We start from the raw sequence: 21,081 nt of genomic DNA, 5'->3' as shown, positions 1-21,081 counted from the left end.
AATCTGCCCCCACCTCACAGGGTGTCTGTTGTGGGGGGAGAAGATAGAGGAGATTGTGAGCCGCTCTGAGTCTCTGATTCAGGGAGAAGGGCGGGGTATAAATCTGCCCCCACCTCACAGGGTGTCTGTTGTGGGGGGAGAAGATAGAGGAGATTGTGAGCCGCTCTGAGTCTCTGATTCAGGGAGAAGGGCGGGGTATAAATCTGCCCCCACCTCACAGGGTGCCTGTTGTGGGGGGAGAAGATATAGGAGATTGTGAGCCGCTCTGAGTCTCTGATTCAGAGAGAAGGGTGGGGTATAAATCTGCCTCCACCTCACAGGGTGTCTGTTGTGGGGGGAGAAGATGTAGGAGATTGTGAGCCGCTCAGAGTCTCTGATTCAGGGAGAAGGAAGGGGTATAAATCTGCCCCCACCTCACAGGGTGTCTATTGTGGGGGGAGAAGATAGAGGAGATTGTGAGCCGCCCTGAGTCTCTGATTCAGGGAAAAGGGCGGGGTATAAATCTGCCCTCACCTCACAGGGTGTCTGTCGTGGGGGGAGAAGATGGAGGAGATTGTGAGCCGCTCTGAGTCTCTGATTCAGAGGGAAGGGCGGGGTATAAATCTGCCCCCACCTCACAGGGTGTCTGTTGTGGGGGGAGAAGATAGAGGAGATTGTGAGCCGCTCTGAGTCTCTGATTCAGGGAGAAGGAAGGGGTATAAATCTGCCCCCACCTCACAGGGTGTCTGTTGTGGGGGGAGAAGATAGAGGAGATTGTGAGCCACTCTGAGTCTCTGATTCAGGGAGAAGGGCGGGGTATAAATCTGCCCCCACCTCACAGGGTGTCTGTTGTGGGGGGAGAAGATAGAGGAGATTGTGAGCCGCTCTGAGTCTCTGATTCAGGGAGAAGGGCGGGGTATAAATCTGCCCCCACCTCACAGGGTGTCTGTTGTGGGGGGAGAAGATAGAGGAGATTGTGAGCCGCTCTGAGTCTCTGATTCAGGGAGAAGGGCGGGGTATAAATCTGCCCCCACCTCACAGGGTGTCTGTTGTGGGGGGAGAAGATAGAGGAGATTGTGAGCCGCTCTGAGTCTCTGATTCAGGGAGAAGGGCGGGGTATAAATCTGCCCCCACCTCACAGGGTGTCTGTTGTGGGGGGAGAAGATAGAGGAGATTGTGAGCCGCTCTGAGTCTCTGATTCAGGGAGAAGGGCGGGGTATAAATCTGCCCCCACCTCACAGGGTGTCTGTTGTGGGGGGAGAAGATAGAGGAGATTGTGAGCCGCTCTGAGTCTCTGATTCAGGGAGAAGGGCGGGGTATAAATCTGCCCCCACCTCACAGGGTGTCTGTTGTGGGGGGAGAAGATATAGGAGATTGTGAGCCGCTCTGAGTCTCTGATTCAGGGAGAAGGGCTGGGACCTGGGGTATAAATCTGCTGGCATCGTTGTCGTCTTCTTCTTCTTCTTCTTCTCCTTCTCCTTCATTTATTTACATCATTTCTACTCCACCATTCTCACTTGGGCTCAAGGCGGATTACAGAGTGAGAATCTGAGAATCAGGAATGGTCCAGTATCTGTCCACATATAACATTGGTTTCTTTCTGAGGACGACACACAGGGGGAAAAAAAACATGGGTGTCTGGTGATCTAGGTGGGGGAGAGAAACTCCCATGAGGGGCTATAATAGGATATTATAGCATTGGAAAAAGTGCAGACAAGGGCAACTAGAATGATTAAAGGGCTGGAACACTTTCCCTATGAAGAAAGGTTGAAACTCTTGGGGCTCTTTAGCTTGGAGAAAGGTCGACTGCGGGGTGACACGATAGAGGTTCACAAGATAACGCATGGGATGGAGAAAGTAGAGAAAGAAGTCCTTTTCTCCCTTTCTCACAATACGAGAACTCGTGGGCATTCAATGAAATTGCTGAGCAATCAGGTTAAAACGGATAAAAGGAAGTACTTCTTCACCCAAAGGGTGATTAACATGTGGAATTCACTGCCACAGGAGGTGGTGGCGGCTACAAGCATAGCCAGCTTCAAGAGGGGATTGGATAAAAATATGGAGCAGAGGTTCAAACCCCGGCATCTCCAGTTGAAAAGAGGTGATGTGAAAAGACCTTTGTCTGAGACCCTGGAGAGTTGCCGCCACTCTGAGTAGACAAGACTGACCTTGATGGGCCAAAGGTCTGATTCAGTAGAAGGCAGCTTCACGTGTTTATGAAACTGGAAAATTCTGGGTAATCATTTCAGAACCAATCGTCAGGAAGGCTAATCAAGTCTCCCTTTCTCTCTCTCACACACACACAAATAACTGTGCATTCACAAAATGGTGCAGGCATGCAGGAGGGAAAGTAGCTCTGATTTTTAGTTCTGTCGTAAGTGACTTGGGGCCACGGGAACTTTCATGGGCGAGAGGTGAGAAGAAGTTGTTTGCCATTGTCTTCCAGTTCACAGCAATTCCGGGCCTCCTTGGTGGTCCCCAACGTTCCCTCTCTAAGCTGAGGGACTTGGGAGCAAAAATTCTACTTTGTTTGCTACTGGCAGAGAAGTTGTGAGCTCCTGCATAAAATTAGTGTGCTCTGGGGACATCCTTCCAGTGTGGTGTAGTGGTTAAGTGTGCGGGACTCTTATTTGGAAGAACCGGGTTTCATTCCCCACTCCTCCACTTGCAGCTGCTGGAATGGCCTTGGGACAGCCATAGCTCTCACAGAGGTTGTCCTTGAAAGGGCAGCTGCTGTGAGAGAGCCCTATCCACCTCATAGAGTGCCTGTTGTGGGGGAAGAAAAAGGAGATTGTAAGCTGCTCTGAGTCTCTGATTCAGAGAGAAGGGCAGGGCATACATCTACAGTCTTCTTCTTCTTCTTCTTCACTTGCAGCTGCTAGAATGGCCTTGGGTCAGCCATGGCTCTGGCAGGAGTTGTTCTTGAAAGGGCAACTTCTGGGAGAGCTCTCTCAGCCCCACCCACCTCACAGGGTGTCTGTTGTGGGGGAAGAAGATAAAGGAGATTGTAAGCTGCTCTGAGACTCTGAATTAGGGAGAAGGGCGGGGTATAAATCTGCCCACACCTCACAGTGTGTCTGTTGTGGGGGGAGAAGATATAGGAGATTGTAAGCTGCTCTAAGTCTCTGATTCAGAGAGAAGGGCGGGGTATAAATCTACAGTCTTCTTCTTCTTCACTTGCAGCTGCTGGAATGGCCTTGGGTCAGCCATAGCTCTGGCAGGAGTTGTTCTTGAAAGGGCAGTTTCTGTTAGAGCTCTCTCAGCCCCACCTACCTCACAGGGTGTCTATTGTGGGGGGAGAAGATAAAGGAGATTGTGAGCCGCTCTGTGTCTTGGATTCAGAGAGAAGGGCGGGGTTTAAATCTGTAGTCTTCTTCTTCTTCCTGAGCTAAGACAAAAATGTGTGAGCTGGAGGCTAAAAGCCTGTGAGCTAGCTCATTCTAACTCAACGTAGAGGGAATACTAGTGGTCTCCCATCTAAGTACTGACCGCGGCTGACCCTATTTAGCTTCCAAGAGCTGATGAGATGGGGCTAGCCTGGGCTTATCTAAGTCAGAGGAAAGTGCGGTCAAGTCACAGCTGATATAGGATGGTGACCCTGGGCAGGGGTGTCAAACATGCGGCCTGGGGGCCGAATCAGGCCCCCAGAGGGCTTCTATCAGGCCCCCAAGCAACTGGCTGCCATCTGCTTCCTTCTCCTTCTCTCTTGCTTCCTTCACCACACCAGCTTGCTTTACCAGGCACAGGAGCTACAGAGCAATGCCTCTATTTTCTCCATTGGCTGAGGCTCCTCCCTTGGGGAGGAAGAGTGGGGGGGAGGGAAAGCTCGCTTTGCCAGGTTCTCTCAATCGCACAGCAGAGCTACTGAGCCAAGCCTCTCTTCCTTCTATTGGCTGAGGCTCCTCCCCCTCCTGGTCCTCCGGGGAAGGCAGGAAAGAGCCAGCGTTTCCTTTGCCCAGTTCCCTGGGTCCCACGGGAGAGATACAAAGAAAGCACCTTTAAGAACAATGAGTGCTAATGTTTTTAGCGTGTTTTAAGGTTTTTAAATATATATATATATTTCATCGTGTTTGTCTGTGTCCTTTATAAAGTTTATATCTCTGCTACCTAACTTTAAATAGCTACACATGACATAGTATGGCGTGGCCCAAGAAGGCCTCACTGATGTCTGATCTGGCCCTTATAACTAATGAGTTTGACACCCTTGTTTTCAAGGCAAGCAGTGAACAAAGGTGATTTGCCATTGCCTGAACCTGCAGAGCCACCCTGGATTTGCTTGCTGGTCTGTCATCCAAGAACTAAACCAGTGCTGACTCTTCTTAGCTTGAAGGAGAGGAGGAGGAAGAAGAAAAGGAGGAGGAAGAAGAAGAGGAAGAAGAAGAATTGGTTTTATACCTTGCTCTGGGACTTCGAGTGAAGGATGGGGTATAAATCCCCTCTCCTTTTCTTCTTCTCCCTTGGAAATTTTTCCAAATCTAGCGTTAGGACATGCTTGTCTCCATAAGAAGAACATAAGAACAAAAGAGAAGCCATGTTAGATCAGGCCAATGGCCCATCCAATCCAACACTCTGTGTCACATAAGAACATAAAAGAAGCCATGTTAGATCAGGCCAATGGCCCATCCAATCCAACACTCTGTGTCACATAAGAACATAAAAGAAGCCATGTTAGATCAGGCCAGTGGCCCATCCAATCCAACACTCTGTGTCACATAAGAACATAAGAGAAGCCCTGTTGGATCAGGCCAGTGGCCCATCCAGTCCAACAATCTGTGTCACATAAGAACATAAGAGAAGCCATTTTGGATCAGGCCAATGGCCCCTCCAGTCTAACACGCTGTGTCACATAAGAACATAAGAGAAGCCATGTTGGATCAGGCCAGTGGACCATCCAGTCCAACACTCTGGGTCACACAGGGGCCAAATTTTTTTTTTAATTTATATATACACACACACTGTGGCTAATAGCCACTGATGGACCTCTGCTCCATATTTTTATCTAACCCCCTCTTGAAGCTGGCTATGCTTGTGGCCGCCACCACCTCCTGTGGCAGTGAATTCCACATGTTAATCACCCTTTGGGTGAAGAAGGACTTCCTTTTATCCATTCTAACCCGACTGCTCAGCAATTTCATCGAATGCCCACGAGTTCTTGTATTGTGAGAAAGGGAGAAAAGTACTTCTTTCTCTACCTTCTCCATCCCATGCATAATCTTGTCAACCTCTATCATGTCACCCAGCAGTCGACGTTTCTCCACGCTAAAGAGCCCCAAGCGTTTCAACCTTTCTCCGAGGCTTTAGGTATGTATATATGGCTGACCCAAGGAATTTTCTCCTGCTAATTAACATGCAAGAGAATTCCCCACAGGCCTGTTTGAAATGAACAGGGGGAGGGACTGGAAAAAAAGAAAAGAGTTGGTTTTATTCTTCACCCTTTGCTACCCAAAGGAATCTCGGAGCAGTTGACAATCTCCTTCCCCTTCCTCCCCGCACAAGAGACACCCTGTGAGGGGGGTGGGGGTGGGGCTGAGAGAGCTCTGACAGAAACTGTGCTTGAGAGATCTGCTCTGGGGAAAACAGTGCCTGGCCCGAGGTCACCCGGTGGCTGCATATGGAGAAGTAGGGAAGCAAACCCGGTTTCCCAGATTACAAGCTGCCATCCCCAGCCACTACACCGTGACCGAACTAATGACGACTGGGCTGGTCAAGGCTATCCGGGATGATCAGAAGTTGTTAGGGATGCCAGCCTCTGGGGGCGGGGGGGAACGGACTGAGGATCCCCCAGAATTGCAACTCCGTTCTGGTCTCCAGATCATAGACATCAGTTCCCCTGGAGAAAATGGACAGTTTGGATAGGGTTGCCAATCCCCAGGTGGGGGCAGGGGATCCCCTGGTTTAGCGGCCCTTCCCCCGCTTCAGGGTTGTTAGGAGGCGGGGGAGGGAAATGTCTGCTGGGAACTCTCTGTTATTCCCTATGGAGATTTATTCCCATAGAAAATCATGGAGAATTGATCTGCGGGTATCTGGGGCTCTGGGGGAAGGGCTGTTTTTTTGGGGTAGAGGCACCAAATTTTCAGTATAGCATCTAGTGCCTCTCCCCAAAATACCCACCAAGTTTCAAAAAGATTGGACCAGGGGGTCCAATTCTATGAGCCCCAAAAGAAGGTGCCCCTATCCTTCATTATTTCCTATGGAAGGAAGGATTTGAAAAAGTGTGCGGTCCCTTTAAATGTGAGGGCCAGAACTCCCTTTGGAGTTCAATGATGCTTGTCACAGCCTTGATCTTGGCTCCACCCCCAAAGTTTCCTGGCTCCACCCCCAAAGTCCCCAGTTATTTCTTGAATTGGACTTGGCAACCCTAGGTTTGGAGCAGGCCTCAGATTCAGCAGGAGCTCACAGGAGCACAGCCCCTGAACCTTTCTGACCGTTCCCCCTCTTCCTCCCCACCTACCTACCTCGTCCATCGAATAGGAGGTGCAGCTGCATAACAATCCCTGGATTAGGAGAGTGGGCGGCCGGCCAGCCCCCAGGGGCTTTGCCACGTCCCCAACAGCCCTCATTGACACCTGGAGAAGCTCACCCCACCCTTTCTCCATTTTCTGATGTGATTTTGGGTGGAGGATGCCTTGCTGGCCTTTTGAGGGAGGGGGCAGCCCAGGAGAGCCCCAGGTGAGCGAGGTCTGCTTGGGCTGGCTGGATCTCTAACTCGGGGCTCTGCTTTCTTGCATTGGGTTGCTTTTGGCAAGAGGGGGGGTGGCATACGCTAATGAGCTCTGTCACCTATTTTTCTACAAAACGACCCCTGGTTTGGAGGGTGAGTCCCTGTCCTCCCCGGGTTCCTCCCCCAAATCTCCAGGAATTTCCCAACCTCAATCTGGCAACTCTCCCATCTTCTGCTAGAGACCAGAGAAGACCTAACCCTAGTAACAATCAGGGCTTTTCTTGTAGCAGGAGCTCCTTTGCATACTAGGCCACACCCCTCCTGATGCAGCCAATCTTCCAAGAGCTGACAGTAGGCCCTGTACGAAGAGCCCTGTAAGCTCCAGGAGGATTGGCTACATCGTGGGGGTGTGGCCTGATATGCAGGCCTCGGATTCAGCGGGAGCTCACAAGAGCGCAGCTCCTGAAACTTTCCGACAGTTCCACCTCTTCCTTCCCACCTTATCCATGGAACAGTCGGTGCAGCTGCATAACAATCCCTGGATGAGCGCCACCATCTCTTTTTCCCCTACAAAACAACCCCTGCTAATATGCAAAGGAGTTCCTGCCACAAAAAAAAAAAGCCCTGGGAACAGTGGCAATAAAACCTGAAACACAGTTGGTGGAGAACGGTTAGATTCGAGCCCAGTAGCGCCGTAGAGACCAGCAAAATTTGGGGAGTGTAAGCGTTTCAAGAGACAAAACTCCCTTCGTCGGGTACAAATAGGAATGAGGATTCACATGCCCTCTCCATCCCTGCCTGTATCTGATGAAGAGAGCGTTCGACTCTCAAAAAGCTTATACCTAAAAGGTCTTGTGGGTCTCTAAGATACTCCTGGGTTCAAATCTAGCTGTTCCACCGTAGACCAACGGGGCTTCTCTCTGAAACTTGCTCTCTGTGGTGGAGAAGCAGAGCAGGCCCAGACGTTGTTGCAAACTAGGTGACTACCTAGGGTGCTGGCCTTCTGAGGGTGAAAAATTGGGTGCCCCTTCCCCCGTGACTTGGTGACATTATCATTGCGGGGGGTGGGGAACAGACGTTAGCCTGTCTAGGGGGCCAGACGGTCTAGGGAAGAATGTGGAGAAGAATGTGTGTGTGTGAGACCCTCTCGCCCTGGTATCTACCATGTAATACAGGCTCAGTGGAAGAGCCTCTGCTTGGCACGCAGAAGGACCCAGCCAGGTTCAGTCCTCAGAAACATCTCTGCTGAGACCCTGGAGAGCCGCTGCCAGTCTGAGTAGACAGGGCTGACTTGGATGGACCAAAGGTCAGATTCAGTTGAAAGCACTTTTACGCGTTCGTGGGAACATGGCCGTTTGATGTAGCCGTCGTGGACATAATGTAGCCCTTGCTGAACTTCATTGCCACCAATATGTCTAACGGCCTTAAATGAGCTCATTTGGTGGTCAAAGAATTTGAGCTTCAGCTTCAGCATCTGACCCTCCAGGGAACAGTCTGGGTTGATTTCCCTTAGGACTGACTGATTGGATCTTCTTGCAGTCCAAGGGACTCTCGAGTCTTCTCCAGTGAGTGCTCCCTTCTCATTGAGTGGCCAAAGTATTTGAGCTTCAGCTTCAGCATCTGACCTTCCAGGGAACAGTCTGGGTTGATTTCCCTTAGGACTGACTGATTGGATCTTCTTCAGTCAGTCAGTCACATTTTATTTGTATCCCGCCCTCCCCGACCAAGCGGCTCAGGGCGGCTAACAGCAAAACTCAGTATATACATTATACAGTAAATAACATTCAACTACAATCAATTAAAATCCATTAAAATTCTAAAAACATTCTAAAAACATTAGTACATTTAGTGCTATTCCGTTGGCAAGTTTATTTGGCAGTTTAGTAGTTTTGGCTGGTGAAGGCCGCAGTCCAAGGGACTCTCAAGGTTCTTCTCCAGGGAGGGTCCCCTTCTCATTTGGTGGCCAAAGGATTTGAGCTTCAGCTTCAGCATCTGACCTTCCAGGGAACAGTCTGGGTTGATTTCCCTTAGGACTGACTGATTGGATCTTCTTGCAATCTAAGGACTTTCAAGGTTCTTCTCCAGGGAGGGCTCCCTTCTCATTTGGTGGCCAAAGGATTTGAGCTTCAGCTTCTGACCTCCCAGGGAACAGTCTGGGTTGATTTCCCTTCGGACTGACTGATTGGATCTTCTTGCAGTCTAAGGGACTCTCAAGGTTCTTCTCCAGGGAGGGCTCCCTTCTCATTTGGTGGCCAAAGGATTTGAGCTTCAGCTTCAGCATCTGACTTTCCAGGGAACAGCCAGGGTTGATTTCCTTTAGGACTGACGGATTGGATCTTCTTGCAGTCCAAGGGACTCTTGAATCTTCTCCAGTGAGTATTCCCTTCTCATTGGGTGGCCAAAGGATTTGAGCTTCAGCATCTGACCTTCCAGGGAACAGTCTGGGTTGATTTCCCTTCAGACTGACTGATTGAATCTTCTTGCAGCTCAAGAGTCTTCTCCAGCACCACACCTCAAAAACATCTATTCTTCTGCGCTCTGCATTCCTTATGGTCCAGCTCTTCCAGCCGTACACAGAGACAGCAGCAAAGGCAATAGGTTTGCCAGGAATGTCCAGAGATAGGGCATTGGAATCCACGCGTCTTGCTTCAGCCCTGATTTGGGCAGATCTTAAAGGTTCATTCTTGTCTGTTCGGTTGTCTTCTTTTATACGGCCTCTCCTTAGAGCATCATTTAACCAGAAAAGGTCTCACCTCCCCATCACTTTTACAAGGTAACTCAATGTTCTTCCTTCCTTGCTAATTGCCTATTGCTGGCAATGATCATCGCTTTCCCGCATTGCCATGTAAACAAAGCCCAGGGGGGTGAGAATAATTAGTTTACTGAGCTGCCCACACACAAAGGGTGCTGGGCTGCTGGGCCTTGTTCCATTCTTTCAACAGTCTTCTTTCTTCGAATCAAATTGGAGTTTAATTTGCGGCTGTTTGAGCCGGGTCCCACCGCCCACCCCAGTTCCAGACAAATCAAAGATTCTTTCCTGGAACACTCACAAAATCAAGTCTTCGTTCAGACTTGATTTTGTGAGTGTTCCAAAATTCAGCCGGCTCTTAAACCCATTCATTTTTTGCCTGTGACACATAAGTTACCAAAGTTGGGTAGCCGTGTTAGTCTGTCTGCAGCGGTAAAAAAAAGAGCAGTAGCACCTTAAAGATTAACAAAATATGCAGTTTTCTTCCAAAGGAATTTCGAACAAAGGCTAAAGAGAGCGCTGAACTGCAACAGATAATGAAGCCCCAGAATGCATCCTCCCGGACTGAATTGAGACCTAGGATTCCTGTCTCATGACCAATGTGGATTTCTCCCCGCCTGCTACCCCTCTGCATGTCATACCTAATCCGATCACGCCTGCTGTTCTCATTCACCTGCTAACGTCATATAATGAAATAAATAAAAAATTAATGAAACTCAATGAATTCAAGGAAACTCAATGAAATTGCTGAGCAGTCAGGTTAGAACGGATAAAAGGGAGTCCTTCTTCACCCAAAGGGTGATTAACACGTGGAATTCACTGCCACAGGAGGTGGCGGCAGCTACAAGCATAGACAGCTTCAAGAGGGGATTCGATAAACATATGGAGCAGAGGTTCATCAGTGGCTATTAGACACAGCGTATTGTTGAAACTCTCTTGTCTGGGGCAGTGGTGCTCTGTATTCTTACCTGACAACTGATTTTTTACAAGTATATTGGGCAACAAGGCATGCCACAACACAAAGATCCCCAGCAGAATCGTTGCATGGGAGGGAGATGCGTACTAAGTTAAATGTTACTGGGATTTTAAAGGCAAGGACTGATGTTGTGTCAGATTCAGAATTGAGGAAAAGAGTGAATCAGGAGAAAGAAAAATATAGGGCATATACAGATAGACGTAGAGGTGCTAAGGATGTTAAATCTGAGCGTGGCTCTTTTGTTAGAGTAAGGAGACCGGGAATCTTACGAAAGGGGGAATGTCGGTTCACCCCACCCCTCAAGGTTATTGAGAGGAGAGGGCACCCTTCTTAAATCTTCGTTCGCGAAGCCAAGCCGAGAGAGAGAGAGCAGATGGGCGAGTATGGAATGCGTCTCATTTGGTATCTGCACGTTCTAGCGGAAGGAGTTTTGAATTAGACAACTCTCCTTTGTAACCAGGGATTCAAAATGAGGCTGGGCCTGTTTGTGAGGGGACTAATTCAAGGCATCAGCCAGAACTCTGATCTTGGGACCTGGGGAGGGAGGGTGGCTCAGTGGTAGAGCATCTGCCTGGTAAGCAGAAGGTCCCAGGTTCAATCCCCGGCATCTCCAACTAAATAGGGTCCAGGCAAATAGGCGTGAAAAACCTCAGCCTGAGACTCTGGAGAGCCGCTGCCAGTCTGAGTAGACAAGACTGACTTTGATGGACCCAAGGTCTGATTCAGTATAAGGCAGTTTCATATGTTCAACTCTTAGATACACCTCAAGAGACACTAGTACCACAACCATTAACCTCTCAAGAGGCACCAGCAGCAGAGAGGACGAGAAGAACAAGACGACCACCTGTTTGGATGAAGGACTATGTTATGTTAGCAAAGATTTCAGGTTATCACGGCTGGTAACATCATTAGGGTTTGTAGAGTCTTTCGGGATCAAGTGCCGAAATGTTATGAATTGACAAAGGGGGAGATGTGGTGTATGTCCCTTTAAGAGAGTTATATAGAAGTCAAGACAGGAAGCAAGGAGTGAACCGTGCAGCTGTAGGACGTGATTTTATGTTGTGTCTGTCGACTGACTTGGGGATAATAAAACGAACTTGAAGACTGACGTGGAGGCTTTATTTAAGGGACATAACGGGGAGTAAAAAAGAAAGAGCACAATAACATTTAGAAGAAGAAGACCGTAGATTTATAACCCGCCCTTCTCCTTGAATCAGTCTCAGAGTGGCTTACAATCTCCAATATCTTCTTCCCCCCCAACAGATACCCTGTGAGTTAAATGGGGCTGAGAGAGCTCTTACAGCAGCTGCCCTTTCAAGGACAACTCTTTCGAGAGCTATGGCTGACCCAAGGCCATTCCAGCAGCTGCAAGTGGAGGAGTGGGGAATCAAACCCTGTGAGATAGGTGGGGCTGAGAGGGCTCTCCCAGCAGCTGCCCTTTCAAGGACAACTCTGTGAGAGCTATGGCTGACCCAAGGCCATTCCAGCAGCTGCAAGCGAAGGAGTGGAGAATCACACCTGGTTCTCCCAGATAAGAGTCCGTGCACTTCACCAAACTGGCTCTGGAGCTCTGCTCCTGTGAGCTCCTGCCCAAAACGAGGCCTGATCACACTGTGCATTCTTCCTCAGGCCCACCAAGAATAGCAAATGGGGTTTGATTTCCCACTCCTCCACTTGCAGCTGCTGGAATGGCCTTGGGTCAGCCATAGCTCTTGTAGGAGTTGTCCTTGAAAGGGCAGCTGCTGTGAGAGCTCTCTCAGCCCCATTTACCTCACAAGTGTGATACGGTGGCTAAAAAGGCAAATGCGATTTTGGGCTGTATCAACAGAAGTATAGAGTCCAGATCATGTGAAGTGATGTTATCGCTTTACTCTGCTCTGGTAAGACCTCACTTGGAGTATTGTGTTCAGTTTTGGGCACCACATCTTAAGAAGGATCTAGACAAACTGGAACGGGTCCAGAGGAGGGTGACAAAGATGGTGAGGGGTCTGGAGACCAAGTCCTATGAAGAAAGATTGAAGGAGCTGGGCCTGTTTAGCCTGGAGAGGAGACAGCTGAGAGGTGATAGGATCACCATCTTCACGTCCTACAGAGGAGGGTGTGGAATTGTTTTCTGTGGCCCCAGAAGGTCGGACCAGAACCAATGGTTGAAATTAAATCAAAAGAGTTTCCGGCTCAACATTCGGAAGAACTTCCTGACCGTTAGAGCGGTTCCTCAGTGGAACAGGCTTCCTCGGGAGGTGGTGGGCTCTCCTTCCTTGAAGGTTTTTAAACAGAGGTTAGATGGCCATCTGACCGCAATGAAGATCCTGTGAATTTAGGGGGAGGTGTTTGTGAGTTTAGAGTGGTTCCTCAATGGAACAGGCTTCCTCGGGAGGTGGTGGGCTCTCCTTCCTTGGAGGTTTTTCAACAGAGGCTAGATGGCCATCTGACCGCAATGAAGATCATGTGAATTTAGGGGGAGGTATTTGTGAGTTTTCTGCATTGTGCAGGGGGTTGGACTAGATGACCCTGGAAGTCCCTTCCAATTCTATGATCCTAGGGTGTGTGTTGTAAGGGAAGAAGATAAAGTGGATTGTAAGCCGCTCTGAGAGTCTGATTCAGAGAGAAGGGCAGGGTATAAATCTGCAGTCTTCTTCTTCTTCTTCAAATTGGTAATTGGGTTAAAAAAGACACACCTGAGTCAGTGGTCACCTGATGTTGCTGCCAGCACCAACCCGCCTTCCAAGGTCCTGATCGAGGGGTACTCAGGCTCAAACAGCTTCAGCAGCACAAACATGCGAATCCACTCAGCACTGACACGGCCTATTAAGTGCGCTGATGAGGTCACAGACCATGAATCGCTAAGGGCTCTCCGCTCACCCAGAACAAATGTCTTGGCCGAGCTACACAAAACACAGCAGGGCTGTTATGTCACCGAAGAAGGCCAGACAACCTCGGTGCTTTTGCAAAGAGATCGGAACGATCACGCAAGGTTTGAGAAGTGGGGAGATATTATCGATTTCCCCCGAATAGGCTTGTCAGTCCCCAGGTCCCAGGGGTTAGGGTTCTCCCGCTTTCCCTGGTTCCTTCCCGCTCCCAGTCAGCTGGCCGGTGGGGGGAAGTCCCGCCCCCCACAGCCTCCATGTGCCTTCCATCGGAGGCTTCAGACTCCCCTTGGAAGGGCTTCCTCTTGGGATGGTGTGTCTGTGTCTTTAAGGCTGAAGGGGGGGCGGGAGGAGCAGGCAGAACAACAGGGCTGCTCCCAGCGGCTGTGAAAGCAGCCCAGACCCTCCGTTGCTTGCACAATCTTTTCACAGGTCGTTTGCATAGGAAAGGTAAACTTGAGCCTTTGGTTGCTCTGTGTTACTGTGAAGAAGTTGGAAGTTCAGCAACTCGTGAGTAGAAATGTCAATCCCCCGCTTCAGAGTCGTCAGAAAGGGGGGGGGGAGGGAAATGTCTGCTGGGCACTTCATTATTCCCTACTGAGATCGATTCCCACAAGGTATAATGAAGAATTGATCTGGGGGTATCTGGGGCTCTGGAGGGGCTGTTTAATGAGGTAGAAGCACCAGCTTTTTAGCATAGCATCTGATGACTCTCTTCAAAATGCTCTCCAAGTTTCCAAAAGATTGAACCAGGGGGTCCAATTCTATGAACCCCAGAAGAAGGTGCCCCTATCCATTATTTCTGATGTAGGGAAGGCATTTAAAAGGTGTGCGGTTCCTTTAAATGTGATGGCCAGAACTCCCTTTGGAGTTCAGTGATGCTTCTCACCACCTTGCTCCGGACCCCACTCCAAAGTCTCCTGCCTCCACCCCCAAAGTCCCCAGTTATTTCTTGAATTGGATTTGGCAACCCTGCCCCCAAAGCCTCATTGCTTGCCCTCATCCTTCTTCAAGACTCATGAGCTACACCGTTTATTTGAGGCCGGAATTTTCCAATTTGGGCATTCTAGCAGCTGGAGGAGTGAGGAATCAAACTCGGTTTTCCCAGATAAGAGTCCACGCAGAAGATAGATAGATAGATAGATAGATAGATAGATAGATAGATAGATAGATAGATAGATAGATAGATAGATAGATAGATAGATAGATAGATAGATAGATAGAGGATAGAGGATGGATGATAGATAGATAGATAGATAGATAGATAGATAGATAGATAGATAGATAGATAGATAGATAGATAGATAGATAGATAGATAGATAGATAGATAGATAGATAGATAGATAGATAGATAGATAGATAGATAGATAGATAGATAGATAGATAGATACTCTCTGCTGTCCCACTGGCCAAATAAGATTGTTTGGTGCATACACAAGAGAGGGCCTTTTCACTGGTAGCCCCATTATTATGAAACAACCTCCCCAGGGAGGTGTGCCTAGCCCCCCCCCCCACTTTCTATCTTTCAGAGGCAGCTGAAAATGGTTTTATGTTGTCGAAGGCTTTCATGGCCGGAGTCCATTGGTCGTTGTAGATTTTAAGACCTGACATCAAGTCTCACAATGCCAAGACCACGGCTACACAGCCCGGAAAATCTACAACAACCAATGAAAACGGTTTTGCTTATGACCTCCTTTGATTAAGTTACTTGCAGTCCAAAATGGAGATCTTAAATTTTGTCTTTTATGTCTTTCACGTATATTATTTTATGCATTTTATCTGTATCATGAGCCACCTTGAGCTCATTAAAGGAGAAAACCTGGCAAACGAATATTTCAAATAAATATATTTTTTTAAAAAAAAAAATTGAATTGCTTATTGTTTCGTTCCTTTATGTCACTCGCCTTGTGCAGACTTTGGAACTCTTAAAAAAAAATCTGTAACTTGTGACAAAGAAACAAGATGGCGGAGTGGATCCTAGAAGCTTCACTGAGAGACAACCCCGATCACTGACCTGTGTTACTTTGCAGTCTCAAAGATGGGCTTCTTGTTGTCTATACTGGTTCCTTACCCCTGGTTCTGGACATCTGAGGTGGGCCATTCCATGGGAAACTCAATGCAACAGGAGGAGGTGGCAGCTACAAGCATAACCAGCTTCAAGAGGGAGTTAGATAACAATATGGAGCAGAGGAGGTGTTTTGGGACCCCTGGTCTATGCTCTATATATAAAATTTATATATATTTGGCCACTGTCTGACACAGAGTGTTGGACTGGATGGGCCATTGGCCTGATCCAACATGGCTTCTCTTATGTTCTTATGTCTGGGGCAGTGATGCTCTGTATTCTTGGTGCTTTGGGGGGCACAGTGGGAGGGCTTCTAGTGTCCTGGCCCCACTGATGGACCTCCTGATGGCGCTTGGGTTTTTTTGCCACTGTGTGACACAGAGTGTTGGACTGGATGGGCCACTGGCCTGATCCAACATGGCTTCTCTTATGTTCTTATAAACTAATTGCCGTCTGAACCAGCTTCCTGCCCACCCCTGTTGTGCAACAAGAAAGGGTACCTTGGAGAATGGTCACCTTCTCACATCAATGGACTCTGGAGGCCATACTTGCCTCTCTTATGACGTGTTTTAGCCTTTTTGGACTTGGATTACTTCCATTTCCCCCAAGGGCCTGATGTTTATGGTCCCAGCTGCTCTTAAAATAGGTTCTGTTGGGTGTTATGAAGGAGAACTGATCTTTCAGTCACATTCCAAGGGGCAGGCAGAAATGTGGGAAAATATATAAGCATTCCCTGTCTCAAACTTGTTATAGAGTTCCCGACCTCTAGGCGGGCAACAATGAACCTGGGCAGGCGACGGTGATCAAAAATGACTATGCTATGGCAGCGAACCGTTGACAATTTTATAGAACAGGCGTAACGTTAAAAAAATAGTACACACAGTTAAGTCTTCAATGTCATACACCACAGTTTGTATTTCAAATCCACGTTGGAATATTCCTCTTTTTAAAATCCCATGAAAAGCAAACCACGACAGGACCGTTAACTTTTGCTTTCTATTTCATTCAAAAATTTCTTCATGCTTGGGATTTACCAGGAAATTCAAAATGTCAATTAAGACACAGATTTATTCCAAGGGACCACAATGGCTCCGCGGTTCTCTATAGCTCGCAAGACTCTCAGTTGGCTTACAGAATTGTGGAGGCGTTTTGGGACCCCTGGTCTATGCTCTGTTTTGTTTATTTAATGGTTTCTAATCATTGACACCTCTTGCTCTGAGTTATTGCATCAAATCTTGAGGAGGAAGAGGAATAAGATGATGATGATATTGGATTTATATCCCACCCTCCATTCTGAATCTCAGAGTGGCTCACCACCTCCTTTCTCTTCCTCCCCCACAACAGACACTCTGTGAGGTAGATGAAGATATTGGCTTTATATCCTGCCCTCCACTCCGAAGAGTCTCAGAGCGGCTCACAATCTCCTTTCCCTTCCTCCCCCACTACAGACACCCTGTGAGGTAGATGAAGATAGTGGATTTATATCCAGCCCTCCATTCCAAAGAGCCTCAGAGCTGCTCACAATCTCCTTTCCCTTTCTCCCCCACAACAGACACCCTGTGAGGTAGATGAAGATATTGGATTTATATCCCGCCCTCCACTCCGAAGAGTCTCAGAGCGGCTCACAATCTCCTTTCCCTTCCACCCCCACAACAGACACCCTGTGAGGTAGATAAAGATATTGGATATAAATCCCACCCTCCACTCAAGAGTCTCAGAGCGGCTCACAATCTCCTTTACCTTCCTCCCCCACAACAGACACCCTGTGAGGTAGATGAAGATAATGGATTTATATCCCGCCCTCCACTCCAAAGAGTCTCAGAGCGGCTCACAATCTCCTTTCCCTTCCTCCCCCACAACAGACACCCTGTGAAGTGGGTGGGGCTGAGAGAGCTCTCCCAGCAGCTTCCCTTTCAAGGACAACTCCTGCCAGAGCTATGACTGACCCAAGGCCATTCCAGCAGCTGTAAGTGGAGGAGTGGGGAATCAAACCCAGTTCTCCCAGATAAGAGTCCATGCACTTCACCACTACACCAAACTGGCAATGTCTGTGCTGTAGCAATCTTGAGTATGATGTTCAGGTGTTGTTCAGGTGTGTGTCTATATGTTGCAAACCTACTTTTGATTCATTGATGTTCATTACAGAAATTTCATGGTGAATGCTTTGAGTCTAAGATGCAGGGGAAAACATGAAATGGCTGGGCATTGTGAGCTTTTGTACGTAAGTTGCTTCATGTGCTGGTCAGCCAATGCAGAAAATAGAGGCTTTGAAGATCCTGTGCGATTGAGCATGCCTGGCAAAGCAAACTGTGATGCAGAAGGCAGCAAGAGAGAGAGAGAGAGAGAAAGAAGGAAGATGACAGCGAGTTGCTTGCGGGCCTGATAGGAGCTCTCTGGGGGCCTGATTTGGCCCTCGGGCGACATGTTTGACACCCCTGGCCTATGGCATTCGTGACAAGTGTTTGTTCAGACCGGGAGTGCTTTCTTTGTTTTTCTCCCATGGGGCCCAGGGAACTGGGCAAAAGAAGCTCTGGCTCTTTTCTTCCTTCCCCAGAAGGCCAGGAGAGGGAAGAGCCTCAGCCAATAGAAGGAAGAGAGGCTTGGGCTCAGTAGCTCTGCTGTGCCTGGCAAAGCAAGCTATTCCTCCGCAAGGGAGGAGCCTCAGCCAATGGAGACAATAGAGGTTTTGCTCTGTAGCTCCTGTGCGATTGAGTAAGCCTGGCAAAGCAAGCTGTGATGCAGAAGGAAGCAAGAGAGAGGGAGAAGGAAGCAGATGACAGCCAGTTGCTTGAGGGCCTGATAGGAGCGCTCTAGGGGCCTGATTCGGCCTCTGGGCCACATGTTTGATACCCCTGGTCCAGACACTACTGCCAGTGAGGTGTCACCATCTCCCTAGGGAGTTGATTCCACTGCCCAACAACTCTTACTGTTAACATTTCCCTCCTAATATCCATTATTTTTTCCCAATATCCATTATTACTAGTCCTTTCCTCAAGAGGAACAGCTCCCTGCCCTCTTCTAAGTGACAGCCCTTCAAAGACTTCAAGAGAGCAATTGTCCCCCTCCTCCACTGGAGAGTCAGTTTGGTCTAGTGAATAAGTGCATGGACTCTTATCTGGGAGAACCAGGTTTGATTCCCCACTCCTCCACTTGCACCTGCTAGCATGGCCTTGGGTCAGCCATAGCTCTCTTATCTGGGAGAACCGGGTTTGATTCCCCATTCCTCCACTTGCACCTGCTAGCATGGTCTTGGGTCAGCCATACCTCTGGCAGAGGTTGTCCTTGAAAGGGCAGCTGCTGTGAGAGCCCTCTCAGCCCCACCCACCTCACAGGGTGTCTGTTGTGGGGGAGGAAGGGAAAGGAGACTGTGAGCTGCTCTGAGACTCTTCGGAGTGGAGGGTGGGATATAAATCCAATATCTTCTTCTTCTCTTCTGCAAACGAAACATTTCCCATGATGCCCTGGATTGTTCACCATCTTCTTAGACATATGCCCAGTCTGCAAGTACAGCCCAAAGCCCTTGACCTTCAACCAAGGTGACATTTAACCCAACGACTCTTATGTAATCACTCAAGAGTCCGTCAGATTGATATTACCCAGCTGATTAAAGAGTTAATGGGTGACCAAGGTATTGTGTAAGCCGATGCAGGCAGGGAAAGACCGAAGGGGAGCTTTGAAGTCCGGCAAATGGCTTCCCGAATTAATGAGCTGGATCACAGCGGTGGCGTCATGGTGATACCAGTGAGCCGGTGATCCGTTGAGAGGGACAGAAATGGCCTGAGGGGCTCGAATGTTTTCTAATGAGGAAACGAGCGCTCCCGAAGAACTGGGTATTACTGGCATTTTTATAAATCCAATGTCATCATTTTGTTGGTTCTAACGTCCCCCCAGAAATGGTGATCAGAGGATATAGAGAAGCTGGAAGAGGTCCAGAGGAGGGCGATGAAGATGGTGAGGGGTCTGGAGACCAAGTCCTTATGAAGAAAGGTTGAAGGAGCTGGGGATGTTTAGCCTGGAGAGGAGGTGGCTGAGAGGTGATAGGATCACCGTCTTCAAGTCCTCGAAGGGCTGTCGTATAGAAGAAGAAGATATTGGATTTATATCCCGCCTTCCACTCCGAAGAGTCTCAGAGTGGCTCACAATCTCCTTTCCCTTCCTCCCCCACAACGGACACCCTGTGAGGTGGGTGGGGCTGGAGAGGGCTCTCACAGCAGCTGCCCTTTCAAGGACAACCTCTGCCAGAGCTATGGTTGACCCAAGGCCATTCCAGCAGGTGCAAGTGGAGGAGTGGGGAATCAAACCCGGTTCTCCCAGATAAGAGTCCGCGCACTTAACCACTACACCAAACTGGCTCTACAGGCTGGTGCAGAGTTGTTTTCCCTGACCCCAGAACGCAGGACCAGAACCAATGGGTTGAAATTAAATCAAAAGAGTTTCCAGCTCAACATTAGGAAGAACTTCCTGACCGTTAGAGCAGTTCTTCAGTGGAACAGGCTTCCTCGGGAGGTGGTGGGCTCTCCTTCCTTGGAGGTTTTTCAACAGGCTAGATGGCCATCTGACAGCAATGCAGATCCTGTGAATTTAGGGGGAGGTGTTTCTGAGTTTCCTGCATTGTGCAGGGGGTTGGACTAGATGACCCTGGAAGTCCCTTCCAACTCTATGTTTCTATGACTCGGTTGCATTCCCATGAGACCTCCATGTTTCGAGGCAGTCGGATTCCAACTGTTTCTCTCTGGAGCCCATTCCAGCAGGTGCAAATGGAGGAGTAGGGAATCAAACCCAGTTCTCCCAGATACGAGTCCACGCACTTCACCACTACGCAAAACTGGCACTGAGTATAAAAAGTATGACTATCTGCCAATTTTCCAGCAGCTCACCAGCAATGGCTCTGCTAGAGGAGGCAAAAGATTACACCGGGCAGATGAGTTTGCTACATCGAAAGGAAATGTCCCCTGTGCAAGCACCAGTTGTTTCAGACTCTGGGGTGACGTTGCTTTCACAACATTTTCACGGCAGACTTTTGACGGGGTGTTTTGCCATTGCCTTCCCCAGTCATCTACACTTTCCTCCCAGCAAGCTGGGTCCTCATTTTACCGACCTCGGAAGGATGGAAGGCTGAGTCAACCTGGAGCCAGCTACCTGAACCCAGCTTCTGCCGGGGATCGAACTCAGGTCGTGAGCAGAGCTTAGGACAGCAGTACAGCGGCTTTAACCCTCTGCACCACGGGGCTCTTAATTGCTACACGAGTCCGTGAGAAAGGACAGGAGCTCAGATAAGAAGCAATCCAATCTTGAAATCAGAGCAGTTTATTTAAATTAAAGTTCATTTATTAAATAATTATAAGACAGTTCATCCTTAATAATGCTAGAATTGACAGCACGTATTCCTTTTCTGCACACTGGCCTGGATAGCCCAGGCAAGCCCGGTCTCATCAGATCTTGGAAGCTAAACAGGGTCAGCTGACAAGGCTCCAGTCTGGGAGGGGGTTCTCCCACCCGGGAGGTTCCCAGCTCGCCAGACCACACTGGGCCAGCGGGGGGAACCTCCCCTAACCTCGTCGGCCGCTCTAGCATTTCTGGGAAAACTCTATGGTTTTCCTGAATGCTCTAGCAATTTGGGAAGGAAAACTCTATGGCACAATAGGAGGCTGGGGGTGGGTGGGCGGGACTTGGCAATCCTACCACCAAGGAAGTCCAGGGTCGCTACACAGAGGCAGGCAACGGCCAGCCACCTTGAAGACCTTTGTGGTGTCGCTCCAAGTCAGCTGAGACTGGACAGTGCA

This window comes from Heteronotia binoei, chromosome 6, assembly GCF_032191835.1.
Source record: "Heteronotia binoei isolate CCM8104 ecotype False Entrance Well chromosome 6, APGP_CSIRO_Hbin_v1, whole genome shotgun sequence".
In the NCBI taxonomy this organism is placed as follows: domain Eukaryota; kingdom Metazoa; phylum Chordata; class Lepidosauria; order Squamata; family Gekkonidae; genus Heteronotia; species Heteronotia binoei.
The sequence above is the reverse complement of the archived record's forward strand: the minus strand, read 5'-3'. Positions refer to the sequence as shown.